This window comes from Macaca nemestrina, chromosome 17 (genome assembly GCF_043159975.1).
Source record: "Macaca nemestrina isolate mMacNem1 chromosome 17, mMacNem.hap1, whole genome shotgun sequence".
Taxonomy (NCBI): Eukaryota; Metazoa; Chordata; class Mammalia; order Primates; family Cercopithecidae; genus Macaca; species Macaca nemestrina.
In genome coordinates, this window is record NC_092141.1 from 61,892,350 (window position 1) to 61,916,258 (window position 23,909).

Sequence of the window (23,909 nt, forward strand, 5' to 3'; positions counted from 1 at the left end):
AAATCAGGCCGGGCGCATTGGCTCAAGCCTGTAATCCCAGCACTTTGGGAGGCCGAGACGGGCGGATCACAAGGTCAGGAGATCGAGACCATCCTGGCTAACCCTGTGAAACCCCGTCTCTACTAAAAAATACAAAAAAACTAGCCGGGCGAGGTGGCAGGCGCCTGCAGTCCCAGCTACTCGGGAGGCTGAGGCAGGAGAATGGCGTAAACCTGGGAGGCGGAGCTTGCAGTGAGCTGAGATCCGGCCACTGCACTCCAGCCTGGGTGACAGAGCGAGACTCCGTCTCAAAAAAAAAAAAAAAATATATATATATATATATATATATATATATATATATATATATATATATCAGCCAGGTGTGGTGGCGGGTGCCTGTGGTCCCAGCTACTTGGGAGGCTGAGGCAGGAGAATGGCGTGAACCCGGGAGGTGGAGGTTGCAGTGAGCTGAAATCGCACCACTGCACTCCAGCCTGGGCAACAGAGCAAGACTCCATTTCAAAAAAAAAATTAAAAAGAACTAGTTAGTCACTATCTGCAGGCCACACCTCATCTACTGAAAAAGGAGAGGAGCTGGCTAGAAAAAAAGAGGACCCCGAGGGAGATATGGTCCACCGTTTAATCTAGACAGGCCAATCATTGGAGCTATGAGGCCTGAGCCTGGCATGGCCCTCAGTTGGTTGGGAGGCAGGAGCATCCTCAGGTAGAGTGTATGGGCTTTGCCTGCCTTCAGCCTGCTGAGATCCAAATTTTAGATGTACTCCTTGTTCACTGTGTGCCTTTGGTCAAGTTGCTTCATTGTTTTAGCCTCGGTTTTCTTTTATTCTTTTGAGGCAGGGTCTCATTCTGTTGCTCAGGCTGGAGTGCAGTGGTGTGAGCTTGGTGCACTACAGCCTTGAACTCCTGGGATCAAGTGAGCCTCCCTCCTCAGCCTCCTGAGTAGTTGAGACTACAGGTGCATGCCACCATGCCCAGCTAAGTTTTCTATTTTTGTATTTTTTATAGAGACAGGGTTTTGCCATGTTGCCCAGACTGGTCTCAAACTCCTGGACTCAAGCAATCCCTGCACTTTGGCCTCCCAAAGTGTAGGGATTACAGGTGTCAGCCACCACACCTGGCTGGTTTTCTTATCCCTGAAATAATCCCTCAAAATTATGGAGAGGGCTAAATGAGGTAATATTGGTAAAGTGGCTGAGATTTAGTCATCTCAATTATTGGTAGCAACTATTATTAAAAAAACAATCAATGGATAGAAAGGAGAACAATGCACTTTTGGCTCAGTAAAAAGTACTGACCTTTACGGTCAGAGTAATCTAAAGAGAAAGTGATCTGCCTCTGGAGGTAATGAGGCCCCCATCACTGGAGGTGCAATGAGGTCCAGGCAAGCACAGGCTGGAGAATGATATGCACTAGAGAGAATTCAGGAAAGCCTTGGCACAGGAAACTTTCCGGGCCCTGCTTTGGCATCAGCACTATATGATAGGAAATTAGAGGAGCAGGTGAATTCTACTTCCTACTGTGAGGCACTGGGGAGAGCAGGCAGAGATGTCCCCAGCCTCTGGGAACGTCAGGGGTTGGCTGCTATGGCTGGGACTGTGAGGCTCTTCAGAGGATAGGTAGTCCTGAGAGGCTGCCTGGAGGAGGACTGCAAGGGTGGGTATGGTTCTGATAGGTGGGAAAAGGTGGGATTGTATTCTAGGCCCAGGAAGGGCTTGGTGGCTAAGGAACAGAGAGGGTCCTGGGACACTGGTCCTAAAGTTGGCCCCAGGGTTTGGTCATCATCCTTGTGCCTCAGCCTCCTGAGTAGCTGGGATTACAGGTGCACCACCATGCCTGGCTAATGTTTTTATTTTTGTAGAGACAAGGTTTCAGCATGTTGGCCAGGCTGGTCTCAAACTCCTGACCTCAGGTGATCCGCCTGCCTCAGCCTCCCGAAGTGCTGGGATTACCAGCTTGAGCCACCGCACCCAGCTGGGTTTCATCATTCTGGGTGCCCAAGGGGTTTGGGTGTATGGTGGTGGCGGTGGGGAAACTGGTAATTCCCTGTCCCGCCAACCCCCCAGCTTCTCCTGGAGGAGGAGCCAGGGCTACTCCCGGTGGCAAGGAGCCCGGGCCCGTAAGGAGCGGAACTGGGGAAAGAAAGACTTCTTATGCCCAGTGCATTTGGGGGCGTCCGGGGGTCGGGGAACAGTGGGGCCTTTGTCCCCAGCCGCCGGGAATCTGGCCGAGGAGTTGGCCCTGGGTCTGGCTAGGCCCTCGGCAGGCAGGTCCTCTTTGCAGTGACCCTTTCAAAGCTCAGCCTGAATCCCTGGGAGGAGAGACAGCGTGGGGCGGGACATGGGGATGACTGAGACCCACAGGCTGAGGCCTGAGGGACAGAAACAGACCTGCCTTGGCCTCTCGGGGTGGGGAAGCTGGTGGGAGGTGTGTGGGCCGGAGGAACGTGGTGGGCTGCGGGACCGCATGGGAGCCATGTGGGAGGATAACCACTCAAGGGGCCTTAGCCCCAAGTTGGGGTCCACCTAGGGAGGGGCCGAGTTCATTCTGGCCCGAGAGTGTTTCTGTCTCCAATCTGACTTCTGTCTGGCTCTGTTTTCCTGCATCAACAGCTGCTTCTTCCTTTCTGATTTTCCCAAAAGTGTGAGAGCTTGGAAAGAATCGGGTGTGGGCGCCAGACTCAGAGCTCTTGGGAGGAGGGAGAGGTGGGGACCTGGGCAATCTAGAGCTTTTCCTGATCCTGAGAGTCCCCAAAGGCTGGAGGGAGAGGGTCCCCCGTAGAGTCTCCCTTATGCTCAAAGTGGAGGAACTCTGTATTGTTCCTGAAAAGGGACGGAAGGAGGAGGAAAGCTATCCAGAGAGGGGACGTCTTCCTTTGTTTCAGCTGGAGGAATATCAGAGGCCACCCTCCTTCCCTGTCTCTCCATTTGCCTCATAGGGAAACTGAGGCCTAAAGAAAGGACAGTCCAAGGGGATAGAGCACAGAAGAAAGGACCAGCAAGAGTGGAAGGAAGCCAGCCCTGTGCGGTTAGGACTGTAGGGACTATGGTGGCTCACGCCTGTAGTCCCAGCTACTCGGGAGGCTGAGGCAGGAGGATCGCTTGAGAGGATGCATGCCAGGTGGGAGGAGGAAGGGGCCTCGGGTTGTTGAGTTGTCATAAGAGGGTTGTAGAGAAGTGCCCAGAGTTCCTTCAGGTCTGACCTGCGGTGATTCCATGAAAAAAAGGAGAAGAAGGAATGATTCCTGCTGGTGAGTTCCCAAGATCCTAGTAGAAAGAGGGACCCCAGGCTTTTGGACTGAGCAATGCACAGGGGAGCCTTTCGCGGCCCAAGGGAGAATCTTGCCCCCGCTCTGATGCTGTTTCTACTTCTTGCCCCCGAACCCGATCTCTCTTTGGCCTCCAGGCACTCTCTGTACTAGGGAAGATTTTTGTTGTTGTTGTTTTTGAGACAGAGTCTCGCTCTGTCACCCAGACTGCAGTGCAATGGCACGATCTCGGCTCACTGCAACCTCTCCCAGGTTCAAGCAATTCTCCTGCCTCTGCCTCCTGAGTAGTTGGGATGACAGGCACCCACTTTTAGTAGAGATGGGCTTTCGCCATGTTGGTCAGGCTGGTCTTGAACTCCTGACCTCAGGTGATCTGCCTGCCTCAGCCTCCCAGAGTGTTGGGATTACAGGCATGAGCCACTGCGCCTGGCCTGGGAAGATTCTTATAAATCTTCCTTTCCTCTTCTGGAGGTGTGGCCCTGGGCTCCTCCCCAAGAGAGGCGGAGGAGGGGGCGGAGGCCCCAGGCTGCGATGGAGGCTGTCTGCGCACTGTATCTTGCAGTGGCATCGCAGAGCTTAACTTCATTAGCTCTAATGAAGCCTTGGCACTGTGCTCCTCCCACACAGCACCTAGATGTTTCAAGGAAGGCGGGGGGACAACTGAGGTTGGGTCCAGAGCCCAGGAGATGGTGCGGTGGGCAGGGGGGATGTTTGCAAGAGGGGAGGGTAGGAGGCAGAAAATGGGGACCACACAACCAGGCCGGGGTTGCCAAAGTGAGAGAGAAACAGCTCCTCTTCCTTCCGCACTGGGACTTTTGTCTTCTCCAGTGGCCTAGAGGCCTAGGTACCCCCAGTGCTAGGGAAAGCCTTATCTGAGAGACGGGGTGTGGTCTGGGGATGCTGAGGATATTCCCAGGCCTGGCTTGCAGAGAGCGCCCCTCCTGCTGTCTCCCTAATTTCAGCCTGGGGCAGGAGAACGACCTGACCCCAGCATGGGAGGCCCAGGGCTCGGGAAAGTCCAGCATTGGGCCGGAGCCGAATGGAACCCACTGTCAGTGGTGATTGGTGCTTGCTTGCTCTCTGCGTTCCAGGCTTTCTCTTGGGACCTGGATGAATGAGACACAACCCTGCCCTCAAGGGCCTCCTTGTCTGCTTTTCCTACCGCCAGACAAAAAGTCTCCACAAAGATTGTATAACCATGAGTTCTAAGATTTGCATCCACCCGATCTACCAGTACCGAACACCCCTCAGGGGCCCCCTGCCAAAAATATTAATGTAAAAATGGCCCAGTCTGACTGGGGAGACGGACCTGCAGCCTACACAAGCTAGTGTCTTCACCATGGTAATCACTGGAGAGTGAATGTGGTCACAAAGGCGTTAACAGGAGTTTAAAGCTGGAGGCCGGAAGCTGGGTAGAATTGCCATAGGGATTGGTTAAAAACCAGTTGGTGATATGATTAATCTCCTTTCTTTCATCTCCTGTTTCCAAATCTATCATTAACCTGAGGATTCTATAGTGAAATCCTTTTTGATCAATTTTTCAAGTGCCGTCATAAGGGGGATGTATAATTACAGATGCAACAACTGAGACCTGGAGTGGGCAAATAACTTCACTCAAGGTCACCAAGCATCAAATTTCAAGCTGGGCCAGGCACGGTGGCTCACACCTGTAATCCCAGAGACTTGGGAGGCTTCGACAGGAGGATTGCTTGAAGCTAGGATTTTTTTTTTTTTTTTTTGAGAGAGAGGGTTTTGCTCTGTCACCCAGGCTGAAGTGCAGTGGCACAATCAGGCACACGCTACCATGCTTGGCTAATTTTTTTGTAGCGGTGGAGGTCTCCGTATGTTGCCTAGGCTGGTCTTGAACTCCTGAGCTCAAGTGATCCTCCTGCCTTGGTTTCCCAAAGTGTTGGGATTACAGGCATGAGCCAGAGGTCAAGAATTTGAGACCAACATTGGCAACATAGCAAGACCCTGTCTCTAAAAAATTAGCCAGGTGTGGTGGTGCACACCTGTAGTCCCAGCTACTTGGGAGGCTGAGTTGGGAAGATTGCTTGAGCTCAGGAGTTCGAGGCTACAGTGAGCTATAATAGAACCGCTGTACTCCAGCCTGGGTAACAGAGCAAGACCCTATCCACCCTCACCCTCCCCAAAAAATTAAAGCTGGGTCTTTCAGAATCCTAGGTCTGCCATTGTTGTGACTGCTATATTCTCTGACAACAAAGAGCTGGGAGGACACCCCTCACCCAGGGAAGGTAGACCCTCTTCCCCACAGCTGAGCCCTGAAATCCAAGCAAAGGTTGGCATAACGAAGGGGTGGGGAGGACAGATGTAATGGGTGGTGGGTGCAGAGAGATGTAGATTAAGTTCTGCTTCTCTGTGTCTTCTGTGATTCAGTGTGGAGTCTGGGTTTGCTCGTGAGTGGCGTGGGGGACCCCAGGGTTCTGTCAATGAAATGGCTGAGCCCCTGCCTCCTCCAAAGATGCTCCAGCTCTCAGGGGAAGGCTTCACTGTGGGGAGATGAGGCTTACCAAAGCTTAAAAGATATTTGCTGGGGCTGGGCACAGTGGCTCACGCCTGTAATCCCAGCACTTTGAGAGGCCAAGGCAGGCAAATCACGAGGTCAAGAGATCGAGACCATCCTGGCCAACATGGTGAAACCCCATCTCTACTAAAAATACAAAAATTAGCTGGGCGTGGTGGCATGTGCCTGTAGTCCCAGCTACTTGGGGGGCTGAGTCAGGAGAATCACTTAAACCCGGGAGGTGAAGGTTGCAGTGAGCCAAGATTGCGCCACCGCACTCCAGCCTGGAGACAGAGTGAGACTCCGTCTCAAAGAAAAAAAAAAATGTTTGCTGGGACAAGAAAGGGATGGAGGAGAAGAGAGAGAAGGGCATACCAGGCAGAGGGACCCAACATTACCTCAGGCAAGGAGGCATGAACCAGCCTGGCCTCTTAAGAGATTGATGAGTACAAGGCTCAGAGTACAGGGAGGAGGTCAGGTTGGCAAGGCCAATGAGACCAGATCCCGCTCCTTCCCTCCCCCATCAGGGCATATCCCTCATGCCATGCTAGGATCCTGACTTGCTCCCATAGCTACTTCGGAGCCACACAAGGGTCTGGGGCAGTGGAGGCAGCAGACCAGGTGAAAGAAGATGAGAGATGAAACTGGAGGTACAGTTGGAAGGGCAGGATAAGAGTGGAATATGTTGGCTGGGCACGGTGGCTCACGCCTGTAATCCCAGCACTTTGGGAGGCTGAGACTGGTGGATCATCTGAGGTCGGGAGTTCGAGACCAGCCTGACCAACATGGAGAAACTCCGTCTCTACTAAAAATACAAAATTAGCCAGGAGTGTTGGCTCATACCACCACAGTAGCTGTAATCCCAGCTACTCAGGAAGGCTGAGGCAGGAGAATCGCTTGAACCTGGGAGGCAGAGGTTGCAGTGAGCCGAGATCGCACTTTTGCACCCCAGCCTGGGCAACAAGAGCGAAACTCCGTGTCAAAATAAATAAATAAATAAATATAAAAATAAAAATACAAAAATTACCTGGGCGTAGTGGCAGGTGCCTGTAAATCCCAGCTACTTGGGAGGCTGAAGCAGGAGAATCGCTTGAACCTGGGAGGTGGAGGTTGCAGTGAGTCGAGATTGCACCACAGCACTCCAGCCTGGGCGACAGAGTGAGACTCTGTCTAAAAAAAAAAAGAAAGAATGAGAATATGTCACCCTCTCCCCCTTTCCAGAAACTTGCTGTGCCGTCTCTTTCCCTTGTCTAGAAGGGCCTTCTCTGCCTTTTCCATTTCTCCAACTCCTGTTCCTCTTTCAATGCCCAATTCAAATATCTTCTGTAAAACCTCCCTCCACCACTCAAATATATCATGACTTCCTCCTCTGCGCACTAGACCTTGTGCCCCGCGAGGATAGGGACTTTGTCTCGTTCACTGCTCTATATCCAGCCTCTAGGCCAGGCCCTGTTAGAACGCTGCTGACTGATGAACTGAGTGTTCCCACAGCACTGGGCACTGCATTGTCCACCAATAATAATAACAATGGGAGTATTGGTTATAGCAAACATGTATTGCAGCCCTCAGGGCCAGACACTGCTGTGCTGAGCACTTTGCACACACCGTCTCTTTCATCTGTACAACAATCCCACGGGCGATGGATTATCTCTATTTAATATCTGTGGAAACAGAAGCTCTGGGAGGTTGGTAACTTGTCCAGTGACATACAGATAGGAAGTGGGCCTGAGTCAGGATTCAAACCAGCTTCCTCTGAATCCTGCTTAGGAACTTTTTTTTTTTGAGACCGAGTCTTGCTCTGTCGCCCAGTCTGGAGTGCGGTGCCACGATCTCTGCTCACTGCAACCTCTTCCTCCCGGGTTCAAGCGATTCTCCTGCCTCAGCCTCTTGAGTACCTGGGACTATAGGCACACGCCACTGCATCTGGCCACTTTTTGTGTTTTTGGTAGAGAAAAAGTTTCACCATGTTGGCCAAGCTCATCCCTAACCCCTGGCTTCAAGTGCTCCTCCGACCTCGGCCTCCTAAAGTGCTGGGATTACAGGCATGAGCCACTGTGCCCAGGTTCTGCTTAGGAACTTTTAGACACTATGCCCTATAGCACCTTCATTTGTTGCATGTCTGTCTCTTTGGTTTTATAAAATCAGGGACTGCTTTTGTTAATTTTTGAAAATCCTCGGACTACGGAACTGATTTGTTAAGCAACTTCTACATGCCAGACACTCAACGTTGAGTCCTCTCCAGGACCCAGTTTACAGCTGAGGAGACTGAGGCATGGAGAGGGAAAGGACTTGACCAAGGTCATGCAGTTGGGACCCGAAACCTGGCCTCTGACTCATCTTCCCTTGTGTCACTGCCACCCCCAGCCCAGTGCCAGGCCGTTGGTGGTACCCAGTGAACAGTCCTAGAATGAACGAAAGAGGAATCGGCTCTGAAGGTGACTGCTTTCTTTGGGGGCACACAAGGGGCCGGACGGGGGCCATGAACTGGGCCTCCAGCCCCTAAGCCCAGTGTGTGTCCCGCCGGGATCACTGATGAGGAGAGGGACCTAGAGGCCGGGACTGGGGATGTTGTAATTTCCAGGTGCTCAGCTGTCTGTCAGACCTGGGAGCTCCAAGGAGGAGAGGCTGACCTGGTTCCGGGGTGGTCAGGGATGGTGTCTGGGGCAGGCAGAGCCTTACCACGACCTTTAGAGGCCTCCAGAGGCTACACAGCATCAGTAGGATTTTGGCCACTAGTGACCAGAAGGGACCTCCAAGCCTGGGAAATGCAGCTGCCAGGGCTGCAGTGCGGATGGGCAGAGGCCCTGGGTTGTGCTGCAGGCTGGGCACTCACTGCCTTTTGCTGAGTGACCATTCAGCCTATGCTCCCAGCCCCACAGGGATCCACCAATCAGACCTGCCTGCTGCTGTGTATTTGCATCTCATTTGCGTGACAACACCCCTTGCTCTGTCCCCAAGTGTGCCTCCTCAGCTCATGCCCCATTCCCCATTTCAGGCCCCCTGTGCAGAGCTCCCATGGGAAGGGCAGAAAGGCCCACCTGGGCTGCCAGCCTGCTGCACTATTCATAGCTCAGGGCTGGCGTACTTCACATACTTGACGTTTCTCATGTCTGGCTGGCCCGAGGCCCCTCTGTTGTCTTCCCCTCCCTCCCCTCTTCTCTTTTTTCCCCTTCCCCTCCTCCCTCCTCTCAACCAATCTTCCTGAAATCTACAGATATCCAAGTCCCTTGTCATGGAAGAGCCCACATAGGGAAACTGAGGCCCCAGAGAGGGCGGGGCCTGGAGGGAGAAACCGGTGGTAATGAGGTGCATAATGAGGTGGCTGAGTCTGGGCTCTGCCCGTATTTTCATTCCCGAGCTGACATTAGCTGTGGCACCATGACAGATTCCTTAGCTTGCTAAGTTAGACAAGCATTTCAGAAAGTCAAGACCTGGAGGGTAAGGGTTGAGTCAAGGGAAAAAGGGGATGGGGAGGGGGCAGGCAGGCACTGTATTATAGTCCAGGGAGAGGGGAACTTGGATGCAGGGAGCAGGCCCTGAGTCTCAGGACAAGGGTGTGGCACATTGCAGAACCCACGAGGAGGGCTCGTGGCTGGAGTGTGGCCAGCTGGGGTGAGGGCACAGAGCTGCAAAGAGGATTGAAGCAGCTCCCCCTTTTCTCCCCACCCCTTTCTCCCCCACTCCTTTTTTTTGAGCTTGGATCTGGCTCCATCGCCCAGGCTGGAGTACAGTGGCACAATCATGGCTCACTGCAGCCTTGAACTCTTGGCTCAAGCAATCCTCCCACCTCAGCTTCCCAAGTAGCTGGGACTACAGGCGTGCCCCATGGCGCCTGGCTAATTTTTATTTTTATTTTTGTGGAGATGGGGTCTTACCATGTTGACCAGGCTGGTCTCAAACTCCTGGGCTCGAGGGATCCTCCTGCCTCTGTCTCCCCAAGTTCTGTGATTACAGGCATAAGCCACCACGCCCGGCCCCCCTTTCTTCCTTATTCCAGCACCCCCGACTTCTGGATCTGGTTCCCTCTGAGGAAGGGGTGGGGATATAAAAAGACAAAGATCTGAAGCAGTCCCTGCCTCTACTAGACCCCTCCTGGGGACAGGGTTCTGGTTACCCCTAACTCTCTGAGGAAAGGCTCATTCATTCCTCAACATTCAGAAACAAGTGTGCAGAGCACCCACCCTGGGCCAGGAGCCAGGGATCTGACCACCAGCGAAGCAGACATGGCCCTTGCCTTCCAGGACCCACAGCCCTGTGGGGAGATGTTGGTCAAAATAAGCTCATAAATAAACAGACACTGACAAGAGGGTGCACAGGTAACTGACCTGGTCTGGGGCCAGAGGAGGTGTGCCTGGGGAAGTGACATTTTTGCTAAGAGCAACAGGGTGGGTAGGAGTGAATCAGGGCATGGGTTGCATTCCAGAAGCAGCATGTGCAAAGGACCTGTGGCTGGAAAGGTGCCTGGTCTTCACAGGAGCTGGAAGGAGGCCAGGGTGGCCAGAGCATAGAGGAAGAGGGCGTGGTGGGTGTGGGGACCAAGGCGCGTCCCACAAGGCCTGGTGGTCATAATATTAAAATAATCAATCTGGACTGTCAGATACCAGAGAGGTGACCGCCACTTAGAGCAGGGCAATGGTGTGATGAAGTGAGCAGACTCCGGAGACATCTAGGAAGCAGAGTCTGCTCCAATGCGGGGATGGAGGGCTGGGGCCATAACACCTAATTCTTGGTTCTCAGCCACTTTGTCAGGCTGCTATCCCTGTGTTCATTTCATAGCTGAAGAAATAAGGAAAACTGAGTGACCTTGAGTGATGATCTTGAGGTCACACAGCCAGAAAAGGGTCAGGGCCAGTACCAATGGCAAGTGTGGTCTTTAGTCTGTGTTAGCCTCCTTGATGCTGGGACAGTGGTCACTTTCTCACCAGCCTCCCTGTCCCCACGCCTCAGTGCCCCTGCAGGTCACCCCAGCATTCCCTGCCTAGCACCCGACCCAGTGGAGAGCCAGGAGTTCCAGGTGGTGGGTGCTGTGTGCCACCTTTATTTCCAGAGGTTGTTCTGCTGTTAAATGAGTTAGTGCATTTAACAGCAGCATGCCTGGAGTACAGTAAGCACTCAACAAGCACTCATGACTGTGTGGCTGTTATCCTGTCCCCGAATGTGGGGCCAGGCAGACTGGCAGGGGGAGGTGGGAGGAGGATCTGGAGCGAGGATGATGCCATCTGTCCTCTTCTGACCAGAGAGCCCAGCCCAGGGGGCTCCCTCATGGCAGCGGCCCAGGGGAGGCTGTTTGTCCCTGCAGAGCCACTGTCCCTGCCACCTGTCCAGCTGCCTCTGGGCATCACAGACTGGATTAGGGAGTGGTTCAGTTCATAGGCAGGGCCACATGTGTGAAGGGGAAGGTAGGGGTAACCCAGGAGGGATGGGCAGGGCTGGGGTGAGGGGGTGGGTGGTTTCAGGGGTGGGGCTGAGAGCCTCTCCCTGCAGGGAGCCCCATGTGCTCCGGGGAGACTTTCGGAATCTGCTGAGACCTGCCCTGGGAGGGGACATGGTCTCAGCTTGACTGGGACCCATCTCTTGCCTGAAGGAAACCAATGTGTGCACCTGTTACCTCTGCCCAGGCTGTCAGACAACAGGAAGCACTCCTGGGGGGCGGGGGCAGGCGGAGTCACACCTAGAGCTCTCCTCTAGTCTCCTCTGAAGTGTGCTGTCCAGTGTGAGACCGGGGGATGGATCTGCTGGCCTTAGAGAAGAGCCATTGCAGGCATTCACTGCCTCTAGGAATGACTGCTCCAGTCTAGTCTGAAAAGGGGCTCTGGCCGCTCTCCTTGACCGAAGGGAGACCCTGAGATTCCACAGTTGCCCTGTCTTTCTGCAGGGGATTTTTCTCCTCTGTAGGAGATGGGGAGGGGAACATCCCAGGGCTGGTTGGAGCTGAGGGGCCTGGGGAGCGAGGTTGAGGGAATGAGGACCCCTCTGCTCGCTCTGGGTTGTCAAGGAGACGAGGCATGCCAGCACTGGGCCAGCAGGGGGCTCTGCTGCCCACGGGACCTGCCTATCCGGCAGCCGAGATAATCATCCTTCAGTGTGCCAGTGTGCGGGCTCATTTCCAGGAGTGCCTGCGAGGACCCGGCCGTGTCTCTGTGGGCATGCCCTTGTGTGTATGCTACAGGGGGGTGTGAGCGTGTGGCGCGTTGGAACGGGCATGTGTGTGCTTGGTGGGTTTGAGGACTCCCACACTGAGTCAGGTTTCTGACAAGAAAACACTTCCAAGGTCCTGCTGGCAGCCTTGGAAGAGTTTGTGCATGACTGGGGATGGCAACCTCTGTGGATGGCAGGCCCCCATCAACGCCAAGGACCTGATGCGTACCAGGTTCAGGCTGGGCTTTTCCCCTGTTCAGGAACCTCTAGGGCTCCAAAGATGACAGTAGAGACTCTGAGGAGGTGTAGTGACGAGGAATGGCAGGGAAAGGTCTTCCAGGCAGGAGGTGTCCAGCTCCTGGGCAACCTCTGTGGGCAGAGCCTTCTCCTGGGCACCAAGGAGAGCCTGTTCATTTGTTTCATCTTTCAACTTTTTTTTTTTTTTTTGAGATGGAATTTTGCTCTTGTCGTCCAGGCTGGAGTGCAATGGTGCGATCTTGGCTCACTGCAACCTCCACCTCCTGGGTTCAAGTGATTCTCCTGCCTCAGCCTCCAGAGTAGCTGGGACTACAGGCACCTGACACCATGCCCGGCTAATTTTTGTATTTTTAGTAGAGACGGGGTTTTACCATGTTGGCCAGGCTGGTCTCAAACTTCTGACCTCAGGTGATCCAACTGCCTTGGCCTTCCAAAATGCTGGGATTACAGGCCTGAGCCACTGTGGCTGGCCTTATGTTTTATTTTTTTGTGTGTTTGATTTCTGACTTGGCCTTTTTAAAAAAATTATAAAATGGCCAGGTGCAGTGGCTCACTCCTGTAATCCCAGCACTTTGGGAGGCTGAGATGGACGGATCACAAGGTCAGGAAATCAAGACCATTGTGGCTAACACAGTGAAACCCTGTCTCTACTAAAATATACAAAAAATTGACTGGGCGTGGTGGCGGGCACCTGTAGTCCCAGCTACTCGGGAGGCTGAGGCAGGAGAATGGCGTGAACCCAGAGGCAGAGCTTGCAGTAAGCGAGATCACGCCATAGCACTCCAGCCTGGGCAACAGAGCGAGAATCTGTCTCAAGAAAAAAAAAAAAAAAAAAAAAAATATATATATATATATATATATATAAAATATATATAATACAGCCGGGCGCTGTGGCTCATGCCTGTAATCCCAGCACTTTGGGAGGCCGAGGTGGGCAGATCATGAGATCAGGAGATTGAGACCATCCTGGCTAACACAGTGAAACCCCGTCTCTTCTAAAAATACAAAAAAAAAAAAAAAAAAAAATTGCCGGGCATGGTGGCTCACGCCTGTAGTCCCAGCTACTCAGGAGGCTGAGGTAGGAGAATTGCTTGAACCTGCGAGGCGGAGGTTGCAGTGAGCCAAGAGCACACCATTGCACTCCACACTCCAGCCTGAGCAACAAGAGCAAAACTCCATCTCAAAATATATATATATACAACAAAATGTATAATTTTAACAATTTTTAACTGTAAAGTGGCATTAAGTACATCCATATTATTGTGCTATCACCATAAATGGTGATATTCCACTATCACCGTAAGTGGAATAATATAATATTTATTCATTCATTCCTTTTTTTTTTTTTTGAGACAGGGTCTTGCTTTGTCACCCAGGCTGGAGTGCGCTGGTATGATCACGGCTCACTGCAGCCTTGACCCCCTGGGCTCAAGCTGAGACCTCCCATCTCAGCTTCCTGAGTAGCTGGGACTATAGGTGCATGCTACCACTTTCTGCTACCTTTTTTTTTTTTTTTTTTTTTTTGTAGAGACAGGGTTTCACCATGTTGTCCAGGCTGGCCCTGAACTCGTGACCTCAAGTGATTCTCTCACCTCAGCCTCCCAAAGTGCTGGGAATACAGGTGCTGGGATTACAGACGTGAGCCATCAAGCCCAGCCAGTATTAGTCCTTTTGTGTCTGGCTCATTTCACTTAGCATAATCTCTTTAAGGTTCATCCACATTGTAGAATGTGTCAAAATTTCTTTTTTTTTTTTTTAAATTTGAGACACGGTCTGGCTCCCCCAGACTGAGGTGTAGTGGCGCAATTTCAGTGCATTGTAACCTCCATCTCCTGCGCTCAAGCCATCCTCCCACCTCAGCCTCCCAAGTAGCTGGGACTACACGTGTTTGCCCCCACACATGGCTTTTTTTTTTTTTTTTTGTAGAGATGGGGTTTCGCTATGTTGCCTGGGCTGGTCTTGAACTCCTGGGTTCAAGCAATCCTCCCGCCTCAGCCTCCCAAAGTTCTGGGATTACAGGTGTGAGCCACCCTGCCCAGCCTTCACTTATTTTAAAAGGCTAAATAATACAATTATGTATTGTTCATGTAATGTATGTATTCTATGTAATACAATAATACAGACGATTTCATCGTGTGGATATACCTCATTTTGTTTGTCCGTTCATCCGTAGATGGACACTTGGGTTGCTTCCATTTCTTGGCTGTTGTGAATAACACTGCTGTGAACACGAGTGTACAAACATCCCCTCATCCCTGTTTTCAGTTGTTTTGGATATATACCCAGAAATGGAATTGCTGGATCATATGGTAATTCTGTGTTTAATTTTTTTATTTTTTATTTTTTGAGATGGAGTTTCCCTTTTGTTGCCCAGGCTGGAGTGCAATGGCACGATCTTGGCTCGCTGCAACCTCTACCTCCCTGGTTCAAGCGACTCTCCTGCCTCAGCCTCCTGTCTATGTTTAATTTTTTGAGAAACTGCCATCCTGATTTCCATAGCAACTTCACCATTTTATTTATTTATTTTTAAATTTTATTTTATTTTTATTACTTTTTTAGAGAGGGAGTCTTGCTCTGTGGCCCAGGCTGAAGAGCAGTAGTGTGATCACAGCTCACTGCAGCCTCCAACTCCTGGGTTCAAGGGATCCTCCCACCTCAGCCTTCCAAGTAGCTGGGACTACAAGTGTGTACCATCACGCTTGGCCAATTTTGCGTTTTTTATAAAGATGGGGTTTCAATATGTTTCCCAGGCTGATCTTGCACTCCTGGCCTCCCAAACACTGGGATTACAGGTATGAGCCACTGTGCCTGGCCACAGCCACACCATTTTACATTCCCACAGCAATCCAATTTCTCCACATCCTAACCATTAATAAATAATTTTTGAGCTGGGCACGGTGGCTCACGCCTGTAATCCCAGCACTTTGTGAGGCCGAGGTGGGTGGATCACTTGAGGTCAGGAGTTCGAGATCAGCCTGGCCAACATGGTGAAACCCCATCTCTACCAAAAATACAAAATTTAGCTGGGTGTGGTGGCGCGTTCCTGTAATCCCAGCTACTCGGGAGGCTGAGGCAGGAGAATCGCTTGAACCCAGGAGGTGAAGGTTGCAGTGAGCCAAGATCTCACCACTTCACTCCAGCCTGGGCAACAGAGACACTGTCTAAAAAAAAAAAAGAAGTAATTTTTGAGAGCCCACTATGCACAAAGCTCTCTAGGAGGGCAAATCCACTCTGAAAACCCAACAGCCATTGTCCTTGGGGAGCTCTCAGTCTAAGAGGGAGACTCAGGCCAGGCCCTTGAGCATCCTCCTATCTGAGGGGAAAGCCACAGGCCATATCTTTTGGGAGACCCTAGACTGATGTGGGGCAAAAATCCCTTGTTTTCAAGAAGCACACAGTCTGATGGAGGAGGCACAGCTTATTCCCTTTGGGGAGTCTGCAGACAGGCCCAGAAACCAGAATGGAGACCCCAGAGACAGGCAGGGGGCTGCTGAGTGGGTAAATCAGGGGGTACAGAGGGATTGTGGTAAGCCTTGTCCCATGCCAGCCTGCTGTTGCCTGGGCAATGGCCCTGGTGTTTACTTTGTGGCTGGCTCTAGACGCACCCTTTTCTGTAAGTGCTCATTTCCCACCAAGAGGAAAGAGGCTCCTCTTTAGTCTCCCCTTCCTCTGTTGTCCCTGAGGGGTGAACTGGCCCTCCTGTGGCACTGGAGACCCTGCCAGCCTGGCACTTTTGCCATGCTCCTTGCCTGCTGGGAGGGGCCCCATCCTGGGGTCTCATGTTACCCATTCCTTCCCTACTCCCAGAGGGCCCACAAGGTAGTGCTCTGGGCTTGCCAAAGTTCAGCCAAGGAAGTGGGAGATCCTACTGAATCCTCCTTGCTTGGGAGGAACTGGGGCACGTCAGGAGCCTGTAGGAACCTGGGGCTGGCAGTGGGAGGTAGGGGTGATGCCAGGAAGGATGAGTTTGCCTGGGTCTGTGAGTGTCCGCATGTGTCACTGTGTCTTTGTGTATACATGGCTGTCTGCATGTCTGAATGTGAGTATGACTGTGATGACTATCCAAAAAGCCGTCAAAACAGCCTGCATTTATTAAATCCCTACTATGTGCTCTGAGCCTGTGCTAAGACTTCCTTTAATTTACTTAATCCTCCCAACAGACTTTGAGGTGGAAATTCATGTCATTCCCATTTTATTGATGAGGAACCAAGACTTAAGGAGGTTAAGTAACTTGCCCAAAGTCTCACAGCTAGAAAGTGGTAGAGATGGGGCTCTGACTCAGCTTCCAGAGGATTCCAGATCCCGTGTGTCAGCCCCTGAGCTGTGCTGCCACTGAAAGAACTTGGGGATTTTTTTTTTTTTTTTTTTTTTTGAGACAGGGTCTTGCTCTGTCACCCAGGCTGGAGTGCAGTGGCGTGAACACAGCTCACTGCATCCTTGACTTCGTGGGCTCAAGTGATCTTCCCACCTTAGCCTCCTGAGTAGCTGGGAACAGAAGTGCACGCCACCATCCCCAATTAATTTTTAAATTTTTTGTAGAGATGGGGTCTTGCCAAGTTGCCCAGCCTTTTTTTTTTTTTTTTTTTTGAGACCGGGTCTCACATTGCAGCCTTGACCTCCCTGGGCTCAGGTGATCCTCCCCACCTCAGCCTCCCCAGTAGTTGAGACCACAGGCATGCACTACCACACCTGGCTAATTTTTATGTTTTTTGTAGAGACGGGGTTTCACCGTGTTGCCCAATCTGGTCTTGAACTCCTGGGCTCAAGCGATTCTCCTGCCTTGGCCTCCCAGAGTGCTGGGATTATAGGCATGAGTCATCATGCCCAGCCAGAATTTGAGGATTTTGTGATTTTTGGATTATCTCAGCCCACCTTCCTGATGGTGATGGGATGTCTGGAGTGACAAGTGCTTCCTCATCTTCCTTCCCAGGCTTCCGTGGCTCTGGCCTAGTTTGAGGGAGAGGGAGCACAGTCCATCCCAACCCCGGGCAAGGGTGGCCCTAGAGGGGAAGAGCACTGGGTCTGGGGAGACCCTGGGAACCACCCCCTACCCGTGGGCCAGACATAGCACCGGTGCGGGGTGCCCAGGTTCCCGGTGATGGGGGTTATGTGCACATGGAGGGCGCTGGGGAGACATAGGCTTGCTTGGCCGGCTCATCAACTTGGCCTGCTGGGGCTTGTCAGGCGGGAGTCTCTACCCAAGCAATGCTGGGAACCAGGCATCTGAATAGGGCAAAAGGGTGGAAGAGGCCCGAGGGGGCAGCCGCCCTTGACTGAGGAGACTGGAGCAGGGTTCAGAGGCCCGGGCGTGGGTGACTGGGGCATGTGTCGGTATCGCATTGCCTGCATGCCTGGGATGCACGGATCTGCGGTGGGATTTGCCCCGTCTGTATGCGAGGTTGTGGAGTGGTCATGGGTCTGCGTTCGTTGGTGTGCGACTGGGTACAGGACCAGATGGAACTTCAAACATGCTGGATGACTATCTTGGGGTGGGGTCATTGTTTGTCACCTGGCGGTTTGGGGCCCACATTCTGGGAAGAGCGCTGAGCAAGCCGGAGGAAGGAAAAGCAGGCAGAATCGACCCTGAGCCCCTCTCTCACTTCCTGAGCCACACGCCCTGCAACACGTCAGTTTCCTTCTTGCTCCTATCTCTGACCCCTGGGACTCAGGACGCTCTCCTCCCCTTCCCCAGTGCCTGGTTGCTTCTACTCCTCCAGTCCAGACCACCCTCTCCTGTGAGGGATAGCCTGGGAGGTGTCTGGCCCCACCCTCAAAAAACTGTCACCTCCCAGAGAGAAGAGGCCCCATGCACCTGAAAGCAGGGCTCCCTTGGTTTGTGGGGGTCTCCCTTGGTGGGGGTGAAGGCAGCCAGCTTTGGCCAGTCTAGAGCTTGGGGATCCCTAAAGGTTTTAGGAGCTGGGACAATACTCATGACGCTCCAAGGTGTCTCAGCTCCTGGCGCACAGCAGGTACTCAAGATGTGGTTAAACAAGAGCGTAATGGAAAAAGATCTGGTAAGTGGTTAGAACCCTGGGATCCGGTCCCAGCTTAGTAAAAATGAGTCCTTGAACTAGTCACTTGTTCTCTTTGAGCCTCAGTTTTAAAAAAAATTTTATTCTTATTTATTTATTTAGGGACAGGGTCTCACTCTGTCTCCCTGGCTGGAGTGCAATGGTGTGATCTCTGCTCATTGCAACCTCCACCTCCCAGGCTCAGGTGATCCTCCCACCTAAGCCTCCTGAGTAGCTGAAACTACAGACACGTGCCACCACACCTGGCTAATTTCTGTGTTTTTTGTAGAGATCGGGTTTCACCACGTTGCTCAGGCTGATCTCAAACTCCTGGGCTCAAGCGATCTGCCCACCTTGGCCTCCCAGTGCTGAGATTGCAGGCGTGACTCACCACGCCTGACCAAGCCTCAGTTTCTGTAACTGAAAAACGGATGTCAAAAAAAAATCTCTGGTTATTTGATTCTTAGGGTAAGTGTCAAATGAGAACAAGTGAAAGTGCTTTCAAATAGTAAAAGACAATGATCTCTTGGAAGGAGTGAAGACTGGATGCCCTCCCTTTGGGGATGCAGCCTTCAAGCCCCTCACCAGGGACCCTCAGGAAGATGAGGTTGAATGGATTTTGCAAGCTGGTCAAACTAGAGGGGGATGGGAGGGGCAGCTCAGCAGGGTAATTTCTGATGCAGGGGGAGGAAGCTGGGCAGGGCGTGGGGGGAGGACTCACGCTAGGCAGGAAGGCTTGGAATAGAATCTCAGCTACGCCTGGTATTTCCCAGCCCTGGGCCCCCTCCCCCACCACCCTCTAGGGCCCACCCCACATTCCTTTCCCAGAGGAAATGGGGGAGGGAGCAGAGAGGCTCCCCAGGCCTGGAGGATCATTTATTCAAGCTTCATACAACCTTTGAGGCCCCACTGGGTGCACTCTCGCCCTGAAGTCCCCACAGAGGCAGCTGGGTGTGGAGGTGGTGGGGGTGGGGAAGGAAAGGTGTGTGGTTTGTGTTGGAGGAATCTGTTACCTCCTTGGTTGCGCCTTGCTGCCCTGCCAGGTTAGAGGGCAGGAAATGGACATTGTATATGGTTGATCCCTTCCAGGGTCTCTGCAATCTGAATACAGATAACCCATGTTGCGTCTCCACTTCTCTCCTCCCTGCTGCCCCAGAACCCTCAGCGGTTTTGAATTCTGCGGAGGTGGATTCTTGATCTGGGCACACAGCAGTACCTGTTGGCCATCAGCGGCTCCATGGGGGATGACAGGGGAGAGTCACTCCATTTCCTTAGAACCAGGGACTGGACTAGCAGCAAGAGGAACGCAAGTTAGGCAGCTGGAAGGACTTACTGGCTGCTTGCTGGGAGGACAGGCCAGACTTGGAGCTGAAGACATCTGATTGCCCTCCGCTTGGGGCCCCAGAGTCTGACATGGCTGGGGACAGCTTGATGGTGGTTCCAGCTGGTCTAGGAGGGTCTGGCCTTTGGAGAGTATGACAGAGTCACAGGGCAGGCCAGGGCAGGAGTGGTCCCAACACGGAATCCTTAGTTTTCTAGCGATGGAAGTGGGGCGGGAGAGGGTGCTGATGGAGATAGCGTGTCCTGCTCTCCCTGGCTGCAGTCCTTTCCCGCTCTCCCCCTAAGCTCTCCTGACTCAGCTCGTGGCAGCCTCACTCTTCCCATCTGGCTTCCGCCAGGGTGGGGGTGGTGGGTCCAGCTCTTGCACGGAGGGGGAGCCCAGCAAATAGCAAACAGGAAACAGGAGAACAAAACCAGCTCCCTGGCTGACACAGGCAGCCGCCCCCACACGCCTCACCCTCACCCTTCCTCTCTCTTCCTTCTCCCTCCCTTGATCCGGACCTCCCTCGTGGTCCGCTCTGCTCCCTTCCCCCTCCCCTCCCACCTCTGTCCCTCAGGCTCCCTTCCCATCCCTTGCTCCTTGCTCCTTCACCTTCTTTTTTTTTTTTTTTTTTTTTTTTTTGGAGACGGAGTCTCGCTCTGTAGCCCAGGCTGGAGTACAGTGGCCGGATATCAGCTCACTGCAAGCTCCGCCTCCCGGGTTCCCGCCATTCTCCGGCCTCAGCCTCCCGAGTAGCTGGGACTACAGGCGCTGCCACCTCGCCCGGCTATTTTTTGTATTTCTTAGTAGAGACGGGGTTTCACCGTGTTAGCCAGGATGGTCTCGATCTCCTGACCTCGTGATCCGCCCGTCTCGGCCTCCCAAAGTGCTGGGATTACAGGCTTGAGCCACTGCGCCCGGCCAATGCTCCTTCACCTTCTGACACTTCGTTGTCTCCTCCCTTCCCCTCCCTCTGCCCCCCGGCCCCTCCCCATCTCTGCCCCTCCATCTCCCACCCCCCACCCCCTTTCTGGATTTCCTACCTCCCCATTGGGCCACCCTCCTGGCAGGTTCTTGCTGGGGACAGTGGATGGTGGAATGGGGGGAAGGGGAGCTGCACCTGCTTGGTGCTTCCTTCTGGTAGTTGCCCCCAAAAGGCCCAACCTTTATGACACTTCGTCCTGGACTCCTCCTAGATTCGGGAGTGGGATTGGGCTGGAGCTGCCCCGCTTTCCTGGCTGCTGGCTAGGATTTGGGTGTAGGATAGAAGTTGGGATGAGGGGTCGTGGGGTTGGAGTCCCCATGCTGCCCTAACAAGCTGGGTGCTCTTGGACCTGTTTCCTTCCCTACAAATGAGGCCATAGTAATGGCCCCGGGCCACAGCAAATGACTGTAGTGATATTGTTGGTGAACAGTCAAGTGGGCTAGAAATGATAATGGTGGTTACACATCCACGAGCCAAGGCCTCTGCTAGCCCCACCCGGATGGGGCCTGGGAAGAGGGAGAGCCAGGAAGGGCGAGCAGGGCAGGGGCTAGCACAACATGGCGTTTCCTGTCTGGCTCACATGCCAGGGGGTGGAAGAGGGGCCAGCTTTGAGTGATCATCAGCTTGTGGTGCCCCTCTAGGTAGAGTTAATGGGTAGGGAGTCCTGGGGAGGAGGGTGGTTCCCACAGGGGTATTGGGGACTTCACCTGCACCTAAGGGTATGTGGCTGTCACTCTGTGCGGGGCAGTGTGTGTAGCACCTGAGGGGCTGTGGCATCTGTGCCTGGAGTGCCTGAGCTGTGCAGTGTGTGCGTGGCATCTGCCATGTTGTGGGGGTCCCTGTGGGGTATGTGTGGAGTGTGTGGGTGGGTAAATGTGGGTCTGGTGTGCTTGCACATGCATCTGTCTGTGAGTGTGTGGACCGTATACACTTGGGCGGATGTCTGAGGTGTGTGTATACGATGTGGAAGAGTCCTGTGTGTGTGGGGGGGAGGATAGTATGTTTCTGGGGTATATGCACATAGGGTGAGTGTGTGTGGGAGGGTGGATGTGTGTTGTGCGGGTCTGTACAGAGTGGGTAGGGTGTGAAGCAGAGTGAGGGGCACCTGGAGCATGTGTGACTGTTTCTCTGGGTGCATGGGGCAGATGTGCGCGCGCGTGTGTGTGTGTGTGTGTGTGTGTGTGTGTGTGTGTGTGTGTGCTGGAAGGGTGCAAGGTGTGCGGGCTGGGGGAGAGTGCATGTCTGGGTCGAGGGCTGCCGTCTGCGTGTGAGGGTGCGAGGGTGTGGTCGTGTGGGGGACTGTGTAGTGCCCTGGCGTGTGGGGTGTGAGTGTGGGATCTGGGCGGCCGCGGACAGGGGCCGCCCCGGAGGGGGAGGCGTCAGCCCTGAGCGACTCGCGGGCGTGTCGGGGCTCGGGCGCCTTCAGCCGGGAGGCACGGGAGGCGCGGAGCCGCTCCAGCCGTCCTGCCGCCGTCCGCGCGGGCCGTCCATCCCTTCGGGGCCCCCGGGCCCAGGGCCCGCGGTTCCGGGGGGCGGGCGGGGACCCCCGGGGCCCGCCGGCCACCCGGGCGGTCGAGGACGCCGTCTACCGGGCACCTAGCAGCTGCCCCGGGCCCCCGCGCGGCGCACGCGGCTCCGGAAGCCCGGCCTGAGGCGTACTGGGGCCGGGGCGGTGGCCGGACCTGGGAGTCCCCGCCGGCCGCGGAGCTGGTGGGCAGCGCCGTGTGGCGCGTGGAGCGCGCGGGGGCCGGGGGCTGGCGCTGGGAGCGCGCCGTCGGTGTGGACTGCAGCGCCCCAGAACCGCGCTGTCTCTGGCTGCCCTGCCTCAGTCACAGCGACCGCCGCGCGCCCGGGCCGCGCCGGGCCAGGGTGAGCGCCGCGGGGCCGGGGCCGGGGCCGGGGCCGGGGCAGGACTTGTCGGGGTCTGAGTGGGACTGGGTCACCAACTCCCTGCGGCCTTTGAGCTGTGTGCGCCCTGCATTCCAGGACTGATGCCCCTGGAGCGGGGAGTGAGTGAGGCGCTTGAGAGACGGGGCTGAGGGTGGCAGGATTTGTGGCTTGGAGCTCTGCCAGGGCTTCTGGGATGACAACCCCCAGTTTGGTCGAGGCCTCCAGAGGGCTCAGCCCTCTCGGTTTCCAGGCAGTGGAAGGATGGAAGGGACCAGAGTGTTTGAAGAGACGCTGGGGCTTCTAGGAATCCCAGAGGGTGTGGGCGGGCAGGGACCCTGAGTCCGGGGCAGGCAGAGGCACCACTGAATGGAGCAGGGCACACGACCCAGCCCACCCCTGGTAGGGGACCTGGACACGGCACACGAGGGTTTCCTAGTGGGCAGAGGAGGCTGAGTGGCAGACGGGCCCCTGCGGGTAGTGAGTGCTCTCAGGGCTGACAGGGCTGGGCTGGGGGACTGCCGTGTTTCTGATATCCGAGATGGACCAGGCTGGTAGGGTGTGAGTCACAGTGGGCGCCATGCCCGGCCTGAACACTGCTCCCTGCAATGACCTCTTTATGCTCCCGGGGGGAGGAGCAGGGCTCCTGGGTTCTAGTTCCTGGTGCTGCCAACCCACCACGTGTCCACCTCTGCCTAATTTGTGGCCTAAGGCCGTCTGCCCTGCTGTCACCATCAGCTGATATTTTTGGACGTCTCTTTCTTTCCTGACATGAGGGTGGGAGTGTTTGGAAATAGATCCAGTCCAGGAGAATTTAATCAGTAATGTCCCTGTGTCCCCTGAGCGACTCTCTCTCAGTCCCCTTGTCTCTGTGCCTAAGTCAGAGAGGCAGAGCTGTGTGTGTGTGAGCTGTGCACCTTTCTAGTTGTTATCAACGGCTGCTTCTCTGTTTTTGCACCTATCACCTCCCCCACCTCAAGATGAGCACAAGACTCAGTTCTGTCCCAGGTCACAGGGGAGGAGAGGAAACATGCATGTAAAATAGCATGAAGGATTGAGGTTAAACCTAAGGAAGAACTTCCCACAGGGGTGATGCCAGCTGTGGCTCTTGTTGGGTGTCCTGATATCTCCTCTTCAAGCAGGGGTGTGGTAGCTGTGCCTGTGTGGTAGCTGACATTCTCAAGAGCCTAGTTGGAAGAGGTGGGAGGAAGGAGACTGGAAGGAAGGAACAGACGAAAGGGAGAGGCAGAGATAAGGGAGGGAATGCTGGTAGTGATTGGTGAGGAGGGGACCTGGAGAGGAAGGCATGCCTCCTGCCCTGGATTACATGCAGGCCCTCCCAGGGAGCATCCCCCCGAGGCAGCCGGCAGCTCCAGGCAGGAAGTGTGCTGGGGGATGGGGGGGCGTGCGGGGACCTGTCCCAGTCACTTTTCGTCACTGGGGCAGCTGGTGGCTTGAACCTTAATCCAGGACAGTAGCAAAACAATGGGCCCTGCAAACAGCCTCAGCTCTGAGCCTGG

General features: G+C 54.2%; 1 protein-coding gene across 5 annotated transcripts in view; it reads left to right on the plus strand.

Moving 5' to 3' along the window:
- Positions 1-23,909, plus strand: part of LOC105472281 (Rho GTPase activating protein 23) — a 95,281-nt gene that overhangs the window by 14,906 nt on the left and 56,466 nt on the right. Inside the window, exon 1 of one of the 5 annotated variants that reach the window (XM_071083037.1) lies at positions 18,498-18,664. The exons of 3 other annotated variants lie outside the window; for them this stretch is intronic. The gene's annotated coding sequence lies outside the window, so the exon portion shown is untranslated. Of the gene's footprint in view, positions 1-18,497; positions 18,665-22,229; positions 22,372-23,909 lie in introns of those variants that run through there. One more of the 5 variants, XM_024789895.2, reaches the window with a different exon arrangement.